Below are 20968 nucleotides of genomic sequence, written 5' to 3'. Positions count from 1 at the left end.
CCTTGATTCCTGTCTCAGGCGGTGTTTCTTCTCACTTCATCAGGAATTGGTCCTGATTGACAACAGAGATTTGTGTTTTTAAACTGGCTGTTAGGAATAGTCACAGTGCCACAAAGAAAAATAGGAGACATATGTCCCTGGAAGTGTGTAGTGAACATAATCTATTCAGAGTAGTAGCTTCCAGTGGGCTACCAGCAGGGAAACTTAAACACATGCATCGAAGGATTCAAGAGTCAGTCTTCATCTGCTTATCCTAAAAATGTGTGCTTTTAAAAAAAGTCATGTAGAGAAGTCTTTCATAACGTACTGTGGATTTTACTCAAACCTTTGCAAATGAACTTCTGTAACTTGTGTTGCTGAGATGGTTGTGTCTGCGACTGTCTTTGCTAACGTTCAAGATTAAGGTGCCTAGGTTTATGTGTAAAACTTACTTTGTTCGTATTTTAATCTACATTAAAAAAATAAGTGCCATACTGATTCATGTTCTATTACAGCCCACACAAAGAAAACAAGAAAGTTAAGACTCAAGGTCTATTCTATAATTCAGGGTTTTTACTGAAATTTGAAGGCAATTTAAACCACCTACTTATTTCAAAGGTAGTATTGATAGACCACCTGCTGCTGACATGCACTAAGAAAGATGGAAGGATGTAAATGAGTTTTAGTGATTTGCCTGCCTTTGAATACAAATGAGGCTAACAACCTCTCGTCCTGCACTCTGGCAGTCAACTACCAGAATGTTTTCAGCGTGCTTTATTGGAAAGTGAGTGTTGTCATAATGAATTATCATTAGACTTTGTTGTTGATGATGACTACTTGTTAGCAGTGGATAATTCAAGTGTAATTCAGTTTGAATATTTCAGGTATGTCACTAACTATGTATTTTGTAATCATCATTTGAAAAGGAAGACTACTTCCAGCTGAAACTTGGGAAGACTTCTCTTACCTGCACATAGGTGGCTGTTGAAGGATTTGTGGTGGAGAGCGAGATTTAAGCTGAATTAGCTGAAAGAAGGAAGAGAGTAGAAGGCTGCCTATCTTGCAGTCGTAAATGTAATCTTCTAAGATCAGTCAGTGTTTTCAGCCTGTCCATGGAAGATGAGTAAACTTCTCTCATGGTTGTCCGTGCTTTTCTGTTGAGAACACCAGGAGACTAGGAAATTAAATCAAAGATTACAGAAATGTCTGTAAGGTTTTTTTTTTAATGCAGATGCAGAGGCCTCTGTGATGAAGACATTATTTCTTCCACTGGCCTAACAAAAAACTAGGAAGCAAACGATTAAGAGCAGGAAGAGCTCAGTCACTTTTTGGGTTGAATAGATAAAAATCTGAACAATCAGGACTGCCCCTTCGGAATTGTTCAGTTGGCTGCTGGGGGAGGTTTTTGGACTGATTTCCATTCATTGTTTTCACTGACCCTCCTTGAAGAGCCTGAAAGACATTTTTAAAGTTAGCACCTCTTCTTTCTTCACTTGTAAATTTTGAAAGCACTCCGCTGTGATTCATCTGTGGTTGCAGACTGCCACTGGCTGTCTCCTCCCATGGTATCAGCCATCCCTTTGAATATTTCCCTATTCCTTGTTTATGTGTGGCTTCAAAAGCAACAGTTGTCATAAAGAAACAGGCTATCCTAAATGACAGCTTTAACTGTCTTTAAGATCATAGGTCAAAGTGGGAAATGAAGGTTTGGGGATGATTTGATAGCACCAAATACTAGCCTAATGTCTTCGTCTGCTGATTTTACAGTTTTAATTCAACACTATAAAACTTCCAAGTCAAAGAACTGTCTGCTTATCCTTAAATGGGCAGCTATCATTGCAGTAATTTGCTTATGAGACGCTTTCTTTCTGGAAGACTAGTCTGTCTCGGTTCCTATCAAAAATAAATCAATTTCCTGTGGAAACTGGCATAAATCTTTCAGATTGTTTCTTTGTGTTTTTGCAGCGTTTGTCAGAGTTGCTGTTAGCTATAGCTGGGTATTGTCTCCTGATGAATTGTAGCAGCGGATGAACAAAACAATAATAATCTGTTTTTGTTAATCCTGTTTTGTAATTAAATACATCTTTCATATAAATTCTGTTAAGATTTGAATGAAAGGGGATTTATAGAAACATGACTTGCTTTTTATAAGATAGTTTTAGGATTATGAAATCAACACTGGGAAAAAGAAAAGTTTGACTTGCTCACAGAGCAAAAGATTTTCTCTTTGTTATTCTTGCTTTGCTGGTGCTATGAAAAAAAAATATAATAAGAGCATTCAAGCTGGGTTGCCTGTGGTTTAACTCTAATTCTATAGACTGCACACTCTTTCTCCCCAAAATCCCCACAGCAAGTGACCTTGTCAAACAAAAGTGTGGAATAATGGGAGGCAGCCCAGGGACTGTGGCTCATTTACAAGCAGCTGTTTGCTACTGTCAGAACAAAGGCAAATCAAAGTTGCATTAACGGGGTATGACAGGCACAGTGAGCAACTCCCCAACAATGTTCATCCTCTTGTGTTGTTCTGGTTATAATATTGGTTTGCCTGAAGGAGAAAGTGGTCATAAGGTCAAGTCAGACATGTATGTTTTCAAAAGCCTTTCAAAATTGCACACATTTTTCAGCTGATCAACTATTGATGTTTTTTAACAAAATTAACATAACGGCAAATAAATACATATTTATGTGCGTGCCTGGCTTTTTGCATGAGAATTAGAGCCTCAGAGAGAATTAACAATTATGTCTTCACAGCAAGAGAAGTTTGTAGTGTCATCTGGCCTTCCCCTCTTGTCTGATTCGGCCAGTCCAAGAACTAAAGCAATTGTAGGTAATGTCGCTTTTGTATTCCTACATGGCACCCAAGCACGTCTGGAGGATCGCTTTGTCTTCTGCGTAGCTTTTGTAGTTTACTGCTTGACTAGAACTTTGCTTTGCGCCTTGCAAAATAGCACCAAGTTATCTGACGCTTCGGTAAAGATGTTACATAAATGGCATTCAACCTTCCTTGAATTCCTGTTAAAAGGGTACTCTGAATCCTGAGTAAAATGGTGAGTGAGGTCTACTCAGCTTAGTTGAAGCCTGGTAATGTGTAGTCATTGGGAAAACTCAACACCAATAAAGAGCACAGGAAATTCCTAGGGAATAGTGGAAGGTTTTAGGCAAAAAGGGCCAGAATTCAGCATACGGGTGAGCAGTACTCCCCGATTATGACGTAATGGAGTACGCAGCAGTAGGTGAGTTTTGAGCCATGTGAATGAGGCTGTTGCATAACTGGAGCCTGTTCAACACCAGTCTGTCGTCCAAAATCATTACGAATCAAACTTGCTGAGAACATGTCTGAGAAAGGCTTGGGAAGAAAGGAAATTCAAACAGAAAAGGCAGGAGAATATCTGGACGTGAACTTTATAACAAGACACACCATAGGCAGCACATTTCTCAGTGTTTATTGTGCCTCACGTAGGGTGATAAAGGCTGAAGGCAGAGTGACTTTAACAGTCCCTGAAGTGCAGTATTCCCTGAGAAATACACAGTTTAAAGGGCCTTACTGCCATTATGAAATTTATAAATAAAAATAAGGAAAGCGGTAAGACTTGTACATTTATTGGGCAAATGGATATGACTAATACATCATTAATAACTGGTCAAAAAGATATATTTGTTCCCAAAACCAGCTGAGAAACAGTCTTTTATGTTGAGCCAGTGTTTTACTACTGATGTAAATTCCTGAATTGCTTGATTATTTTTTGATAGGGAGAGGGAGACTAGGAAAAGAAAGATGAGAAAAATGCTTTTAAAGTAAAATATACTGCATATTTAAGGCAACTGTGGAATAAATTTTGGTAATGGCATTTGACATCTGCTATATTTCACAATTCAAGATACGATAAACTCCTTTAGAATTTAACAATTTGAAGTGCAGTTACTTCATTTTCAGCCTAATTTGCAGTTTAGTTAGGTGTGTTGAGAAGGTACAGTTATGAATAATGTGAATAAAAGCCGATTTGGTACGGTCAGTGTATCTCCTAACCTTTAGAGACGGCGTGCTTGAATTCTAAACCTTTTAGGGTAAAACTTTCAAAAGTGCAGTAGCTTGCATGCATACAAAGTTGTACTGACAACATCTTTTAAAGTGCTAACATGAATGTGAATTTAATTTAATTTATTCTCACAAACTTGCAGTTCTAGCTGTATGTGTTATAGTATCATGTACAGGTGCCAGCCAAGATTACGGCTCCATTGAACTCTACTCATCCAGAAAGTTCTATATTTATCAGCCTGGAGAGCTTGTCGAGTTTCCTCTTTCACTGCCGTTATCAACTGTTTTGAAATATTCAAAACCTTAAGTGATATTGAAAACTTACCCAGTGTCCAAAGCACATTGTGTATTTTGAAGTGAGAAATAGAACTGTACTTGTAAAAGTGTGCTTGCATTTAACTTAACACTCAAAATAGAAGAACACAATTTGCATCGGAAATTTGATAATACTGATTTCTTTCGTTGAAAGGTTCACATTTCTTGTACTGCTGTAGATGTCACACAATGTGCAGCAGTTCTGTATCATCACCTTAAAGTCAGTATATATAACAGTAATTAAAGAAATGGAAATTTTATTTTGTTGTGAATCAATCTGTTAAATTCACATTACAATATCCTAAATTCCTCTCAGTTAATGGTCCTACTCTTGCTGGGAAAGGAGGACATTTTGTGCATTACTTTGCTTGAATAGTACTAACAGACTAGCAGATGGTCACTTTCCAACTGGTTTGCCTTGAAAAAAGAAATTAAAATATTATAGTGCCAGGGAGAGATGTTGTAATGTGTCCCTTTCAAATTAACAGGTCGTTTTTTCTACTATTTTATGATTGTAAAATAGCTCAATGTCACATAAAAGGTTAAAAGCTGGAGTAAATGGCATCATGGGAAATTTGAAATAAATAGGGTCTCATATGGTTTATGGCTCTATACTTGAACACACAAGGAATATATTTCTTTCCTTGAAAAGGCGTTCTGTAAGAGCTTGCCATGTTAGTATGAATTGTGCTCACAATAGATTCTATTTAAAGTAGTTTTAATTCACAAGGTAACATTTTTTTGTTTACTAAATTACTCCTTGCAAAGGCCACTTGTTCAAACTGCTTGCAGGCCTAAGAGAAAATGTGATATTTTCGGAAAAAGAGCTGAAGCCAAAGATTCCAGTTCATTGAATTATTCTGCTGGTGTCTTAGTGGTTGCTTTTCATAAAGCACAGACCTTCAGAACTGATTTAAGTTTTAGACTCCAAACTGTCAGGTATTTCATATTAGTGCCGAATTTGTTTTTCGTGGTAAAACTGCCTCCACTATGATGTTCTGCGATGTCCTAGTTCCAGCAACCCTACTGAGCAAGATTTGAACAAATTTAGCTCCTGTGGCTGTCCCACTGGCTGCTTTATTGCTATGCGGGTGAAGAAAGGTGATGGGAAAGCCCTCGTAAAGCTTCTCACTAGCTACCTGGGTGAGATAACCCTCATTTCTTCTTCTGATACACCGTCACCTGTGGCTGTTGCAGGGTTGGTGTCCAAAGACTAAGAGGAGGTGTTTAAAATTGAACTGTAAAAATCGAAGGCTTTGTGATTTATAAGTCTGTAAAATTGTTATGACAATGGGAAATGTTTTGTCTTTCAAAATCATTAGCAGTGGTAACCTTTAAAGTTATTGGTCCCGTGCAGCTAGGATGTTTTTACGTTGAATCTCACACAAAGACAATTTTCATTTTTGTTTTGAATGGGGGATTATGAACAACATCTAATTCCATCAGGGACCTGCAGGAGAGCTGGGAAAGAAAAGAGCCGCTGGAACATTGTCCTGCACTCGGAGCTTGTTCCTCAACCTAAAGTTTGTGTAATTTTCACAAAGGAGAATGCTGTGGTTTGCTGTTTTGGAGTTTGTTTTCAGTCTCATCCTACTCTCCCGGAAAGAGCCCTATTGGATAAATTGCCTATAAATGAGCATCATAGCCAGTTTGTTTCAAATTGCCTTTAATTTTTTTATTTCTGTTTTGCTTCCAGTCATCTTTGCTTAATATAGTTGGTAATCTGTGAGGAAATACAGTACACATCTTAGTAGATGAATAGCAATGGTAACTGCAAAAAGAGGCTATTCAGATAGGTGATGAAGCCTGAAGATATAATTTCCCTAAAAGCTGGCTTAGGCCAATTAAAATTAATAACCATTTCTCATAACTACTGCAGGAGAGAGCTGTGGATATTTCTGCATGCCACTGTACAGAGACATATTAAAATTGCGTTTGAGCTCAGAACTGTTCGGAAACTGCTTATCTGCAGTTCAGTGCTACCACGCCCAACCTAATAAACCAAGATCTGGCAAGAGTCGATGGTCAGCTTGGCGCTACCCCGCAGCACAGCTTTTGGCCAGTTTGAAGGACAGACAGTGAGTTGAGGCGTGCAGCAGCAAGGGGGGCAGCATGCCCACTGCTGGGCCACGTGGGCCAGCACAGACACAGAGATGGGATGCCCTTGGCTTCCACCGCAATGGGACAAACTGCCACCGTTTCAGTTCATACCATATGAGTAACAAGTCGGTTTCAGGTAAAGAACCAGTAATGCCTTGCAAACACCCCACCCCCCCATAATAGCAAAGTTTTTTGAAGTCCGGGGATTAGTGTTGTAGAGAACAAGAAGTTTGAAGGCTTTTGTTCAAAATCGCAGGTGTCTAAGCAAAAAGGTGAAGAGAAAAGATGATAGATAGAGACTGCTCAAACAGAGGACATGAAAATTCTAAAGAATTGACAAATCAAATTGACCACCTGGGAAATTGTTCAGAGGAGAAATACCAGGTTGTTATGGCTTCCTACCAACAGAAGAGATGGAGGTATTTTTTTCACAGTGGATTATGACGGAGCAGGGTCTGGGTAATATTGAACTCCTCCAGCATGTTGTGTCACTGGGAAAGCCAGTGACACCGTTCTTTGAATCTCAAAGAATGGGAAACTTGGATGACAGAAATAGATTGTCACAGAGATGTTTAGCCCTAAAGCTTCGAGATCACTGAAATTTAGCAAAAGACATAAAAATAAACTGGTTGCTGTCACTGTGCTCGGGAATCCAGACTAATTTTTCAAATAGGAATAAAATAGTGGTAAGTGTGTGCCATAGTAAATTATCTGTAAATCAGCTAAAGGCCGTTTTTCTTCTGATGGATGCTACATGTGTATTTTGCAAATGAACATGTTTATACCCAAATGGCACATTCATTTGGTTTTGCGTTATCTTTTCTAATGGAAACCTTTATTTGTCTTTTTCATTTTTTTTAAGGTGATTGAGTTTTAGAGGCATATACAGTGATACAGATATTAATATGCATTATTGTAATTGGCTGTAATTAATCCATAATTGTACCTTTTTAACTGGGATGACAACTACAGGGGCTTCAGTTTTTAAATTATGTTGGAATAATTCTTCCTAAATGTGATTTATGTTTTATACTTGGAAGAGGTATTTGGATTAAAGAATATTTTGAGCAAATAGGAAGAGGCAGGAGTCCATTTCAACCTGAAGTATCTCAGGATGCTCTGGTCCTATGAACTGTTTTGGAACAAAGGTCGAAGATGAATTTGCCTGAGCTGTCTTAGCTACCAAACACCTTCATTGTGCTTCCTGGGAAGACAAATATGGATGGGATTTGGATTGGGTTTGGAGTAGGGTTTATTTTGTTTTGATTGAGCCTGCTCTGGAACAAGCATTTATTACTTTTTATGCATTGCGTGTCTGCAGGTCTGTTGAACAAAAGTTTCTACCAACAACCTTAGCTTATGTTGGAATAGTTGAATATTACAGCAGAAAAACTATGTCGCACCGTATGTTTTCTTGAGATGCTTGGTTTATCTATCAGCCAATAAAAACAAAAAAAGACAGTTGCCGTAGTCAATAAAAGTAAATAAATAGCTTTCTTGAGTAGTAGGTGAACAGACATAAGAAAGTGCTGTTAACATGTTATACCCCTTTGAGTAATGGATAAAAATAAATTTGTAAATTACATTTGCCCAAATGTGATTTCATGATAAAAGTTCAGGAATTATATAGTGAGTATGCAGAGTGTCCCATTGAAACTTGGATCCTGAACTGAATCCTTTGTATTCTTGAAGTACTGAAAGAAACAAAGATCATTGGAATGGCATACAGCAAAGGATTAAAATTACTAGGGTTTATCAGTCTTGGTAAAAGTATATTAAAGAAATCGGTTTTGGTGGTTGTTGCTTGAAATAGGATTAGGAATTAAAAGAAGATTTATCCATTGGTAAAATAGCAAGAAGACAACCAACTAGTTGCAGCATTTCAAATAAGAGAATCAGTTACAATTCCTCCTTTAGAAACATTTCTGGTAGTCTTTCTCTCTCTGTAGTTCCTAAAGGGAGATTTTAGGGTTTTTTCGTTCCCACAATCCTTCCCTGTCTCTCTGGATTTTCTTTTGCTTAAAGTCAGCTGGGAACATAATGTACTTGCCCGTTGTTCCTCCTATTTCCTTACTTTGAAGATACTTCCTCTAAAGCCTGCTTCAGGATTTCTTGAAGGATGAGATAGAGACACGAATATAGCTTTTTCCCCTTTTTGGCCTTCCTGGTGTTGAAGTACTGGGAGTCGCTTATGCTCAAAGTTTGTTGTGGGTCCAGTGGCGCTGTGCGATTACTCCAAAAACAGAAGGAAAAAACAAGTTTGGATATGTTTATAAAAAGCAATTATCATCGCAGGGGAAAAAGACAATGATGCAGTAAGCTATCTGAATGACTTGGCACAGAGTCAGTTTTTACTCTACTTTTAATCTGTGCTTTTGAAAGCATTTATTTTGTCTTCTACTTACTTCCTTTTCTCTGTCCACCTCTTTCACAAGCATCTGCCTTGTCCACCAGTAAAATGATCGGCACATTCCTGCTCGCAGGAGGATGTGCTCAGGGGAGCGGGAGCGCAGGGGAATTCCTGGGACTTGTGACAGGCCGAGCTAACCAAGCTCAAGACGTTAGCAACGGTAAATGAGGAACGCCTTTCTAGTAAACAGAGCTGCTGAGACCTTCCAATGCCACGATCAAGCCGGCCGGTCCCATTTCTAATCTAGGAGTTGATGGCAGCGTACCGGAGCTCATGAGTTAATTACTGTCTGCAGAGAGGAGGTGGATGGCGCTGAAGGCAGCGGCGGTGCGGCCTGCTCCGGCGAGCGCGCCGCCAGTCGCCCGGCTGCCTGAGAGGAATAGAAAAGCTACTTTCTCAGTCTCTGACCAGAATGCATGATAAGGCTTGATGTCAAAAAGGGCAAGATTGGGCTCACAGCAATTATGGCAGAGGCATACTGGTTTCCTTGACAACCAGATTGAGGATTCTTTGTGATTTATTATTTACCACTTCAAACTCTCATTCTCTGATTTAATTAGGGAGAGGGATTTCCATAAGTCCCCTCCCTTCCAAATTTGAATACCCCCGCACTATTGTTGTGACCAGCTACACCTTTCCGAGATTGCTATTGCTCTAAACCAGCTACAAATTAGGCTCAGCAATCAGCATTCCGAATTTTAGGCAGGTGGCTCAGGCAGCAGTTAAGTGAAATTCAGTGGATATTATGTTGGGCAGTGACTTGTTAATCTGTGCTTACTAGCTGGGATAATAGACATCTGCACTCACCACCTCCCCTTCCACCCTCCCCAGCCTCCCCCCCAGTTTTTCGAAGGGCAAGGGACTGCAACAAGTGATACTTCCCAATTGTCCTTAGAGCTATGGGCAAGATAAAAGTAGTGTCTGCAAGTGCCAGTTTCCCTTGTTTGGGCAATTCACATTATTTTCTCCTTGAAGGCTTTATTAGCAATACATCAGCTGCTGTTGTATAAACAAAGAGTGTATTTTGATACTTGGAAGGTTTTTTTACTACTACCAGTTGTAGTAGCTATTTGAAACAGAAATCCTCTCCTAAAATGTGGCCATTCCCATCCTAAGATGGGAAGTACAGTTAGCCTGCACTAACTTCACATGTATGTCAAAAATGTACTTCCCACATTTACTGAATCATGATCTGCAGGGCCTGTTCTAAATTTAGTAATTCAGAATAGAATTTTGAACACAATAATATATATATAATAGAGATTTTTATTCAAATGTCATTGGGAAATCTGTGTCATTATATATCAAGACTGAAATTGGGTCCTCCAAAGGGCATTTTTTCTTAAAGTACTTTCATGGGTTGCGTATTTTTTATTTCGTATTCAGCATAAGGTGTCTGATGCATTTAATAAAATAAAATGAAGGTCACAGAAGATCACTAGTTTTCCCATAATGTGTCCCAGTAGATGACTGGAAAAAAGGTAGTGATTGAAATGGGTTGAGCATCTTCCATGCAGGCTATATAGAAAATTTGTGTCATTTTTTAATTATAGGGAGGAATTTTAGTTTTAATTGTGTTTATTTTGCTAGGAATAGTCTTTCAGCTGTACCACCCCAGTTTTAATTTCAAAAGTTTCTATACGTTTTGTCATCTTCACCGCAGGGAGTTCCTGAAGTGAGTCAATAGGTGTTGCTCTTCCCTTGGTGGGCTGAAAGTGAAGCTCATTGAGGCAATAAAAAGACTTACAGTGACCTAAACACTCTTGTGTCAAGTCCTAGCTCACTAATGCACCAGTGCCCCATTAGGCGGTTGAGGGAAACTGACTGCTGAAGATGCTGCTTTAAAATGGGATAGAATAATGAAGCTCATTAATGCATTTTTCATTACAACAAGAATATTGAGTGTCCAGGTTAAATTCTAAGGAATCTATCCTGGACTCATTGAGGTTAATGACAAAGCTCCCAGCGACATTAGTGATGCAGGATGAGAACTTAATTGGGGTAATTAAGATTCTGCTTACCTAAAATTCCCTATTATTTTCAAGTAGATAAAATATTACAAAATTACTACTATGAAGAGTTGTATAATGTTGGATCTCAACACATCGTTCAGAGATGACAGCATTTCAGTGGGAGATAATACTATTTCTGTATTTTGCATTTGATTCGTAAAGTACCATTGTAATTTTCTAGAGGCTTGTGTACGTGAAAACTGTCGTGAAAAATAGCGTTCTTTTTTGGTTTTGAAGTTCAAACATTGTCTTTAGTGGGTATTTAAAGATAACATGGGCCATACATTGCTGAAACCAGTTAAGGATCTGGACTTCAAATTCATCAGTGGCAGAGACGCAAAAGGCACTGCAGTACCACCGTGGGATTGAATAAATCGCAGAGAATAGTTTAATTAAATACAGCTTGTTTTGTGGTAGCGCAGACTTAGTAAAATCGTTATTTGTACGAAAAGAAATGCAGCTTCCTTACGAAGCAGAATAGATAGGATACCCAGCTTTAGTGCCTTCCAGGGAGTTTAAAGCCTCTGTTATAAATGATTATGTCAGGATGCCTAATTTAAATAGTTACCCTAACACCTGCTCATTCCTGCCTCCTTTGGACACCCCTAACCTCCTCCTTCCCTCCTTGGCATCCCCAGAAGATTAACAACTCCCTCCTCAATTACGCTGCCATAACGGCTGCTTTGATCACGCCCTGAGCTCGCTCTGGAAATTATCTTGATTAATAAAACTCACTGCTGTAGAAGAAACAACAATGTAAACGGACTGATGAGCGGAGGGACTCGGTGGGTGCGAGCAGAGGCTGGCAGTCGGCCGGGCAAGGCTGGCAGCAAGGGCTCTGGGACAGCAAGGAGGTGGCAGCCCTGCGGGACCTGCAGCTCCTGGGTAGCCCCGGTGCTCCCTCCCGACCCGGCCATCAGATCAGGAGCCGTCCCCTCAGACTTGCCGAAGCTGTCCGCGTGTTTGTACACCTAAATAATGTATCAAGAGAACACGGCGCTTTTGGTAGGAAAGTGTCATTTTAGGTGGTGTGGAAAAAAGTGGAGCAATCAGATCTTTTATACTTCACAGCTGCCTCCTCCTGCTTTAGATACATAGGGAAAGATTTTTTTTTTTTTTAAAAGAAAACTGTGCGACCTGGTATGGTGAAGCACTATGTAAAATGCATTAATTAGTGAGGAAATTACCTTCCACATCTGTAGTACCAGTGCAGTACTTCTGCCTTGCTGGATATTGAGCTTATACTTGAGCACCTAATGATGATTTTCTCCCCTGGTCTGCTGCGGCGCTTTCCTAGTCCTTTCCTTTATTATTGGTTATATTAAGATCAATGAACAACTTTGGAAGCACAACATGGAAAGAAAAACTTTGCATTTGATAATTACTTCTATTTAGAAGCACACATCTAATAGCTGAAATGCGAAGTTTTCCTTTCTGTGTTGTCTTACAGTGTGTATTCATCCCTTTTGTTACTTTCTAATGTAAATAGCATTAATTATGGAACTCTTATCACATAATTATGGAAAATTGTTTACTTTCTGTCTTCGTACTCGGAGAGATATTTCAGGGATCCTGAATTTTCATTTATTTCATTTAAGCACTCATTAGCTGGTTCTCTAAAAGCCGAGAGCATTCTTGCATCCACATTGTGGCAGCTGGGGGGGCTGCGGGGCACAAATTCCAGGACTAAAAACCAGAATCCAAATTCAGAAACCCTGAATTTGAGTGCGGGTAGAATTTGGTTATCCTGTCACTTTATCTCCCTTGTCTTTTGTGTTTGCAATAAGGCATATGTTTATGCAGTTCCTTCATAAGTGATTAACGGCAGTTTGAGAGCGTTGTGTATTTCCTTTACTCACTCTGGAAGTGGTACCTGTGTTGCCATTCTTACTCCTTGCTGCTCAGGGAGCATGGTCGAGCAGCATATTCCTTAGGACTTTTAAAATTACCTATTTATTTATAAACAATGAAATAGTTTTCCTTTCTTCATGCAATTTATTATCAGAGGATGCTTTCAAGTATCAATGTAGGATTATTCCATGATTCCCAGACTGTCCCAGAACCTTAGCTTTGTCGTAAAAACTATGTATGGTATATCCCTCTCCTCTCGATAGTAGTCTTTTAGAAATCCGCAAATATTTCATAGCAGGTAAGGTCAGGAAGAAAGCCTTTCACTCTGACAGGCATTTTCCGAGATTGCTTGCTACTCTTGTCTCATATCTATTTGTGGGAATATTTGAAGTGACGGCACATTTACCTTAAAGTACATTCATCACATTGCTCTTCTCCTTGTTTTCAGAAGGGATGACTGTGTATTTTGTTTTAGCAGTTTCATCTGTGGGATCTTGAGCCTTTATGTTTCTTCTTTCTACTCTTGAGTCCTCAGAAGTGTTTCAGGAGCTATACTGAACGAGAAGGGGGGACTGCTGTGCTACTTGCATAGTTATAAGCACTCTTTAAGTGGCTTGCCATCATTAAAATTAGCCACATAACTTTTCCACTGTAAATTATACTGTGACAATTGGCTCCACCCCATCATTTTATTGAAATGAGTATATGAACTCTTACATTGTTGCTTGATTCCATTTCTAATGTGTGCATTTTTCTGTTTGTAAACAAAAAAATGCCCCCTTTGTAATTTTACAACTGTGATCTCAAATACTACTATGCGGTAGCAATTGTACAATATTTTTAATAAGGTCTGTGATAATTCTTCAGCACTAGGCCCATATTTGATATTTTAAACTCTGGCACTTGTAGAATAACGTTTTCTTTAAAATGACCCAGAATTATCAGGCTCCAATTTCTACATTTTCGTGAGATTAAATGTTTTGCTTTCTTAAACAGGTTAGAGTATAAGCCGTTTAAGAAGGCGATATACACAGCACACCAAGGGTTATTATTGGCGATCAACATTGTCATCTGCTGGAGTGATTTAGCTTTCACCAGTGCACATATTCCCAAGGAAATGGTGCATCTTCGCCTGGTTTCTATCAGCCTCTGAGGTGACAAGGCTTTGGGTTTCTTAAAGATGGGAACAAAAGCATATTTCTTTCGTCAGCTGTTCACTCTGAATACTGCTGATGGAAATCATACTTCTTTCCTTCCCCTGCCCCTCCTCCATGCATGGTTTCCAGTCAAAAATGATTGAGATAACTGGAAATATAAATTGTTGTCAAAATACATTTTTATAGAAAATAAAAGAATATTTATTTTTATTCTGCTACCAGCATCCTGTGCAGGGGAAATAATTCAACGGGAAATCCTGTTGACACAACATTTCTGACACACCAGCCTTTGTGCGTCTTACCTCCTTGTTTTGGAGGTTGTTTCTGATTCAGAAGCTTCTCCTTCCTGACAGGTGGCATGCTCAGAGAGTTCACAGTTGGTAAACTGGAGATAACCTCCAGGAGGGGGATTTACAGAGACCATGGGACTTACTTGCCTTGAGAAATTTTGAAGATGCAATGTATTTAACGGCAAGAAAGAAAAGGGTAGAGTGCTTTCCGCAAACTGGCAGAGGATCAAGTGTGTATGATGTGAAGGAAAAAAGGAAGGAGATTCTTGCAGCCTGAGAACAGACATCTGGCTGGCAAAAGAAAAGAAATATCATCGACAGATGAATACTGTTTCAAACTGGGATAATTTTAGATCAAGAGGGCAAAGTTTTGCTCTCACGCATACAGCTCCCACTGAAAGGGATGGGAAAGGTGCGTGCATATGAGAATAAAATTTGGTTCTAAGTGAGAACTGAACAACACGCATATTTTTACACTAGATATTTAGACTTTCATGTTTAGATCACGTGGTTTCCATCTGCCATATGTAGACATTGCTAAAATGCTGCCAGGAACCAGGCTCTGGTTTGGTGACTTTCATTAAAGGAATTAGTGGTTTCTGTCCAGTTTCAGTGTGGCTGGATTCAAAGTGCAGAAGCCCATTTTCACAGTTTAGCATTAATTAGCACTCTTGTGGCAGCCTCAGCAGGGAGGTGAAGGATTAAATGGGCATGAAGACCAAACTATCTCTTTTCCCATAGTGGTGATTCCTTCAAAATAGGGTTGAGACGTGATGGACTAACGTGGGGATGCGTGCACGGCTGCTGTCTGGGCTGCTCTTGTTCCGGGTGTTTGAAGGACTTCGGTCTACAGGTCTGTCAGTGTAGCGCACTGTCTTATCTCCTGCTATTAAAAAAACCCAAACAAACAGAACAAAACACAAATTCCAACAATCAAAAAAACCCCTTAGTTCTGCTACCTTGGAGAGACATATTCTCGCCCTTCTGAATGAGAGGTGAGAGCTGTTTAGGAGAATTTAAATGAGATCCTTGCCAGCCGTACACAGGAAGGATCGACGCTGTTACTTAAAAAGGCTGAGATGCTGCTGCTCACTTTAGGTTTTGCTGAATCATTCAACAAGGTGCAGAAAGCAGGTAAGCCCTGACGCTTTTTTTGCTGAAGAGAGCCTCTCAGGGATGTTTTTGAGAATTGCATGGAGACTGGAAAACATAAAAGGAAAATTGTAATAAGTTTCAGTGAACCCGTCCTGGTGTGAGTCAGAGGGCGTAACTCAGGCTTCGGTCCTGAATTTCATTAATCAGACATACCGTGCTTTATGTTTATGTACACTGAATGTTAAGTATATAATTACAGAAAATTACGTACTGTTGTAATTCTGCTGCTCACACTGAATCTTGAAAAACACTACAATTTGACCAAGATTTTTGAAGTTCTAAAATTTTTTAAGACTAAATCGTGATCTAATAAAATGTAAAAGATAAACCATCATTAGTTACTTAATATTTCTAAAAGCTTTTTTTTTTTTTGATAGCAATCCATATTTCTATTTTGTAAGAGACAGGTTTCCAGATTTTAGTCTGAGAACCTGAAGTCTAGAAATCAGTGTTAAAAAACACCCTTCACAGCTAATTTATTCAATGAAATACTTGCCTTGCCTCAGTGTAATTTACATGCACGTTTAAATGGTCAAGTCTGTTCTTAAGGACTTCCGGCCTCTTTGTTAAAATTCAAATAATGAACATACTTTTACGTACCTTGTTTTGAGTTAATCCCATTGTGTGAATGAGTTAAAAAAAAAAAGAGAAATATTTCTTATTAGAAAACAGATTTCCTTCACTAAATAATCCTTTTTCTCTGGATGCCCCCTCCTTCCAGCATCTTAAAATGAAAATAATGAGTATATACTTAAAATGGCAGAGAATACAGCTGTAGGAGAATATTTTTGAAATGATCGCTTCCTGCCTAATTTTACCCTGACTGAACAGTGGGGTCTTGTCTGCCGGGCTGCAGGGCGGGCTGGCTGTGTGCTGGCTGCTGGGTTTCCCTGAAAGAAGAGCTGAGTGCTGTGAACTCCAGACCTCTGTGCAGTATCAGAAGCTCTTACTGTGCCAATGTAATCTTTTAATAGACATGCTTGCCAGAATGACTTTTTTCCTTCAAAGATAGAATTAGAAAGCACAGTTGTCATTTAAATTGCCTCTGTCTTCGTAGTAGTTGGTAGTGATCTGTTGACCAGGATTGGATAATTTAAAATCTGTTTAACGAAATAACATGCTTGTCTGTGTGAAATATATACGGTGCTGAGAGATGGGGAGAAAAGTCTCCCTTGACAGAGTTCATGGGATTCTTTAGAAACTGCAGGATGCTGAGGCTTTTCTGTGGAATTATAAAAGCTTTGCGGAGCCCATGTTGAGCATTTGCATGATTTTCAGATGGCGAAGTATGTTCAGCTGTCTCTGCGCTCCCTCCGTGCGTGCACGTACACACTTCGCTGGGTGAGGGAGAGGATTCTCAGCACAGTTTTCGTCGGGCTTTGCATTTGCTGAACATATATTATTGAAATGCTGCCCAAGATGCATCACTTCATCTTGTGTAGAACTTGAATCATCATGTTGCATGATTTGGTAAAATAAAAGAAATTGTGAAAGAGACAACTGTAAACATTCTGTTTGAAAAGATGTGCTCTTTTCAAAAGACCTTTCTGTTAGAGCCAAATAACACAAGAAGCAATATTTCCTTGCTCGAAGAGGCATATATATTTATTTCTGCAAAGATTTGTTTTGGATTCTCAGTTCTTCCAGTATCTGCATTCTTTGAAATAATTTTATATTTCCATGTTGACTTTCTCTGTGCTTTAAGTTTTAATCAAAGGTTCCTTGCTTCTGATGTCAAGGAGTACTGATGTTAGCCTGTTTACATTCCACTATTTTTCCTCTGTATGGGGTGAACATTCAAATGTGGTAGTGCCTTTTTGCTTTTATCTACCAAACTTAGCACACTCTCTTATTATTGACAGCTCAAAAAGATGGTAAGCTAGTGGGCAGGATGCTGTGAATTATTAACTTTTCTTTGCATTTTGACAAATTTAGGTTATCTTTCTAAAGACAAATCATTTCTTATGAAGGAACCAAGACCGTAAATAAGGCATTGCAAACTTATATAAAACAATTTTTCACCAAATGTGGATTTAACGTATTTCTGAAACATGATTTCTTTCATAAGCCTTGTATTTTTTAATTTCAGAATAAAGTATAAGAGGAAAGATTTTTGGTTTTAGATTTTTTTTCTCGGTGTGTTTTTCTACGTGGACTGATCAACAAAGCATTAAAGAATGTATATTACCACTGAAAATCCCCTCTGCCTTTTTTTCTTAGACATGGGATTTCGCAAAAGCAGTTTATTTTGTTCTTTCAGTGAAGAGCCTGCACTCAGCTAATTTGTGAGCAGATAAAACATGCAGGAAACATATGTTTGCCAGGAAGCTTTTCTGTAATCAAAATGGTCAGCAGGACAGAAACCACGCTCTTTTCCTCATTAGGTATTAATCTTCTTCCATTAAAAAATAAAAAAAAAAACAAAACACAACAAAAAACACAACACTGATTAATATATACAAACGCGAATGAATCAGAGACAGCATATGCTGCATTTGGTAATAGACGCTTACTTGAATTAATGTTTAGGTTGTGCTGGAAGTCCCAGCCCTGGCACCAACAAGGTCTTTGCAGTCGGGAAGCACTTTGCGTTCTTGGGTGGCAGACAGCAGGAGCGGTGTCATCCATAGCACAGTTTGCCTTGAAGCAATTAGCAGGAAGGCTGAGGAATGTTGATTGCAACTGCAGGAGTACAGTCAAATAAAATAGGTTTATGCAAGGTACAGTAAGGCAAGCAGCAGGTTGAACACAGGTTGGTTAGAAACTACAGCATTGAAAATATTAATGAGGAACTGCATTGGAGATACAAAGTTACTGGTGACAACAGTAATTATTGACAGGGCCACATACTTACGTCTTAAAAGCTCTTGAATGATGCAGAACCAGGCAGTAGCATTCAGATGCCGGTTGCTCAGACTTCCATCCTGTGGCAGTGCATCTGTTTATCAGGAATTATCTCCTGAATGTAAATGAATTTCAGTCCTAAGTCATTGCACCTGTTGCCAAGAGGTATTTATTCCGATCACTTGCCTAAAGCGCAGGGAGTTATTGCTTGACATTTTATAGCTCCAAAAAAAGCTGTCGTTTCAAAATCATTTGTTCAGAGAGGAGAAAATGGAGCAAAACAGTTCATTTTACCCTAAGCACTGCTATTTGGCAGTATTCACATTTGCACGGCACAAAGCTGCAATATTGATTTTTCGCTCACAGGGCCTCCCACTAGTTCTTTCTTCGATTGTCAGGGTTGCAAGATGGATTGAATTACACTTTGCTTGTTGATATGCTTATTTTTTCTTTGTTGATCAGAAAAGATTACAAATAAAGCTTAGGAATAAAGATCACAGCAGCTTTGTTAGTGGACTTTAAATTTATTTATTTTATTTGGTTAAAATTCTTTCTGCGCCATGGAGATTCCTTAGACCAGTCTCCCCCACCTAACGCACGCTGCATTGTTTTGCTTTATTGCTTGCTGCTTTTGCAATGTAACACCTACATTACAGTCTCAGGTGTGTCCTCTGTTGCCTGTGAAGTGATCTAACATTGCTCTAGTACTTTTAATGTTTGTCCTAATACAGAACTTCTCATGGATGCCTGCAGGGGGAAAAATTGCAGGATAAAACGCACTCCTAGTACTTATAGCAGTTGCCATAGATGATGAAATAAGACTTGAAGGCAGTTGATCTCTGTAACAAACTGCGGAGGTCTTGTATTTGGATGCAAGGTATTTCCTAGCAGAAGTGGAGGCTGTGCTGCCGGATCTGCAGGGAGGGTTCAGTGCTCGTCACAGGTAGCTCGGTGTGGGTTTCTCAGCCCTGGCCCCATAACGGTCCATACGTCTGACCCGCTGCTGCATGCGTAGCCCTGACACCTCCACGGCTGTACCTGATGCGTCCCCGGCCCTCCCCGCTCTGCCCGTTGCACAGCCAAAGCTAATGTTCCCCTCCTTGCTGATCAAAACCCAAAAGTGTGGCCGTGCATCCACGTGACAGCACGTGTGGGGCTCCCGTGGGAGGCAGGGAGTGGGTGGCCAGACTCCCCCGGCCAGGCCCCGGCAGTGCTGCCTGCCAGGGGAAGCCCGGCCGACTGCGGGAAATACAGGCACCATTGCCGCCAGCCGGAGGGATAAGCTGTATGCGGACGGCATTAAATTTGACAGGAGCGGTAGGATGTAGTCACTAGCAGCATTATATTTGGTCCCACCGCGGCTGTCGTGATGGTAATTAATCAAAGGAGCTGCTGTATGCATGTGTGGTGGGGGCTTTGTGCGTACCCCTCTCTGTGCCCATTTCACGCCCTCACTGAGCCGTGAGCAGCTTCTGTCTTCGTTGTATTAATTTGCTGCATGGGAGGAACATGTAGGGCGTTAATGTGATGGATTCGTGTTTTAGCTCTTTCCAGCTTTCAGCTCACGATACTTCAGCAAGCCGCTAATAATAGTGTTTGCTATTGCGCATGGGGTGTGCAGCCAAACCGACGGCCAGGAGTGCATTTGAGATGGAACTGTGGTGCTTTCCACAGCAATATGGCTTCTTCCCTTATTAACCAATAGTGAAACGTATTGGCAGAGTAACGGTGCCGGCCTCATGTAGGATATGGTTCCACAAAATGCAAAGAGTAAAAAGCAGGCCCAGTGGCTGCACTCTGGCCTTCCCCTTCCGCTGGGGCGAACTCCCGCCCAGCCAAAGAGCTGGTCCTCTGGGACCTCATCGGTTCTTCTGCAGTTGGGGGAGGCTAGAGTCACCCCAGCCCCTTGCATTAGTTTTCTGCACGTTTGGACAAAAGCTGGTGCTGGTGCAAAGGGGAAGGCAGGGCCTGCAGGTGGAGCGGGGGCAGCTGGGAAGATGGGCTCCGGCTGCCAGGGACCCACATCCTGATGCTGGCCTGATCATTACCAACAGCTCTGTTTTGCCAGTCCTAACAGATAATCATCTTCATACAGTAGGAGTTTTAATCCACGGATCATTAATTCAGTAGAAAAAGTGACAGCCTCTGGTTCATGTGAAAATTTACTATCAAGGGGTTATCTCAAGTTGTTCTTGATCTTTTTAGATCCTTTCTTCCTTGCCTCTTCTAACACATCTTCTTTTTCAAGAAAAGTTTATTTTCTTTGCCTTCAAAACACCGTATAGCTCCAACTTTCCGTACTTACTAGCTGTTTCTCTTTGCTGTCACAACTTCTCTCCAGCAGCCTGCACTGAAATATTAATGGCCTTGTGCTACTGTATTAGGATGCGTTTTTTTTTTTAAATAGGAAATATCTGTGATTCTGCTGAAAATTTATAAAGTATTTACTATTTTAAAGAAATAGGTATTTAACACTGTGATATTACCCAACTTGTCTTCCAAAAGACAGTAATGTACACACTTTGTAAGAAACAGAAATATTCTGTTTAATAATAATACACCAGCAGCTGTGTATAAGAAAGTGTAGCATAAAGCTATAGTTGTTTTTTGACGCAATACATTTTTTGCATAAAGAAATATCTGTAGAAGACAAAACATCTGGATGAGTATTTGGAACATTTTTTTTGTTTCTAAAGCATCTGATACTGCTTCCTTACTTTTAGAGAAGTTACCTATTTTTAGGTAAAAATTCTCTCAGGCAGAAAAAAAATGTTAAAAATTAGAATTGTCTGAAATACATAGATAATTTTTGGAAGGGA

The 20968-nt window shown here is 39.8% G+C and overlaps 1 protein-coding gene across 1 annotated transcript in view; it reads left to right on the top strand.

The window, feature by feature from the left end:
• Window positions 1-20968, top strand: part of ADGRL2 (adhesion G protein-coupled receptor L2) — a 161837-nt gene that overhangs the window by 67927 nt on the left and 72942 nt on the right. The gene's annotated exons all lie outside the window — the stretch shown is intronic.

The sequence above is a fragment of the Vanellus vanellus genome (genome assembly GCF_965231255.1).
Source record: "Vanellus vanellus genome assembly, chromosome: 5".
Lineage (NCBI taxonomy): Eukaryota > Metazoa > Chordata > Aves > Charadriiformes > Charadriidae > Vanellus > Vanellus vanellus.
The sequence above is the reverse complement of the archived record's forward strand: the minus strand, read 5'-3'. Positions and strand labels throughout refer to the sequence as shown.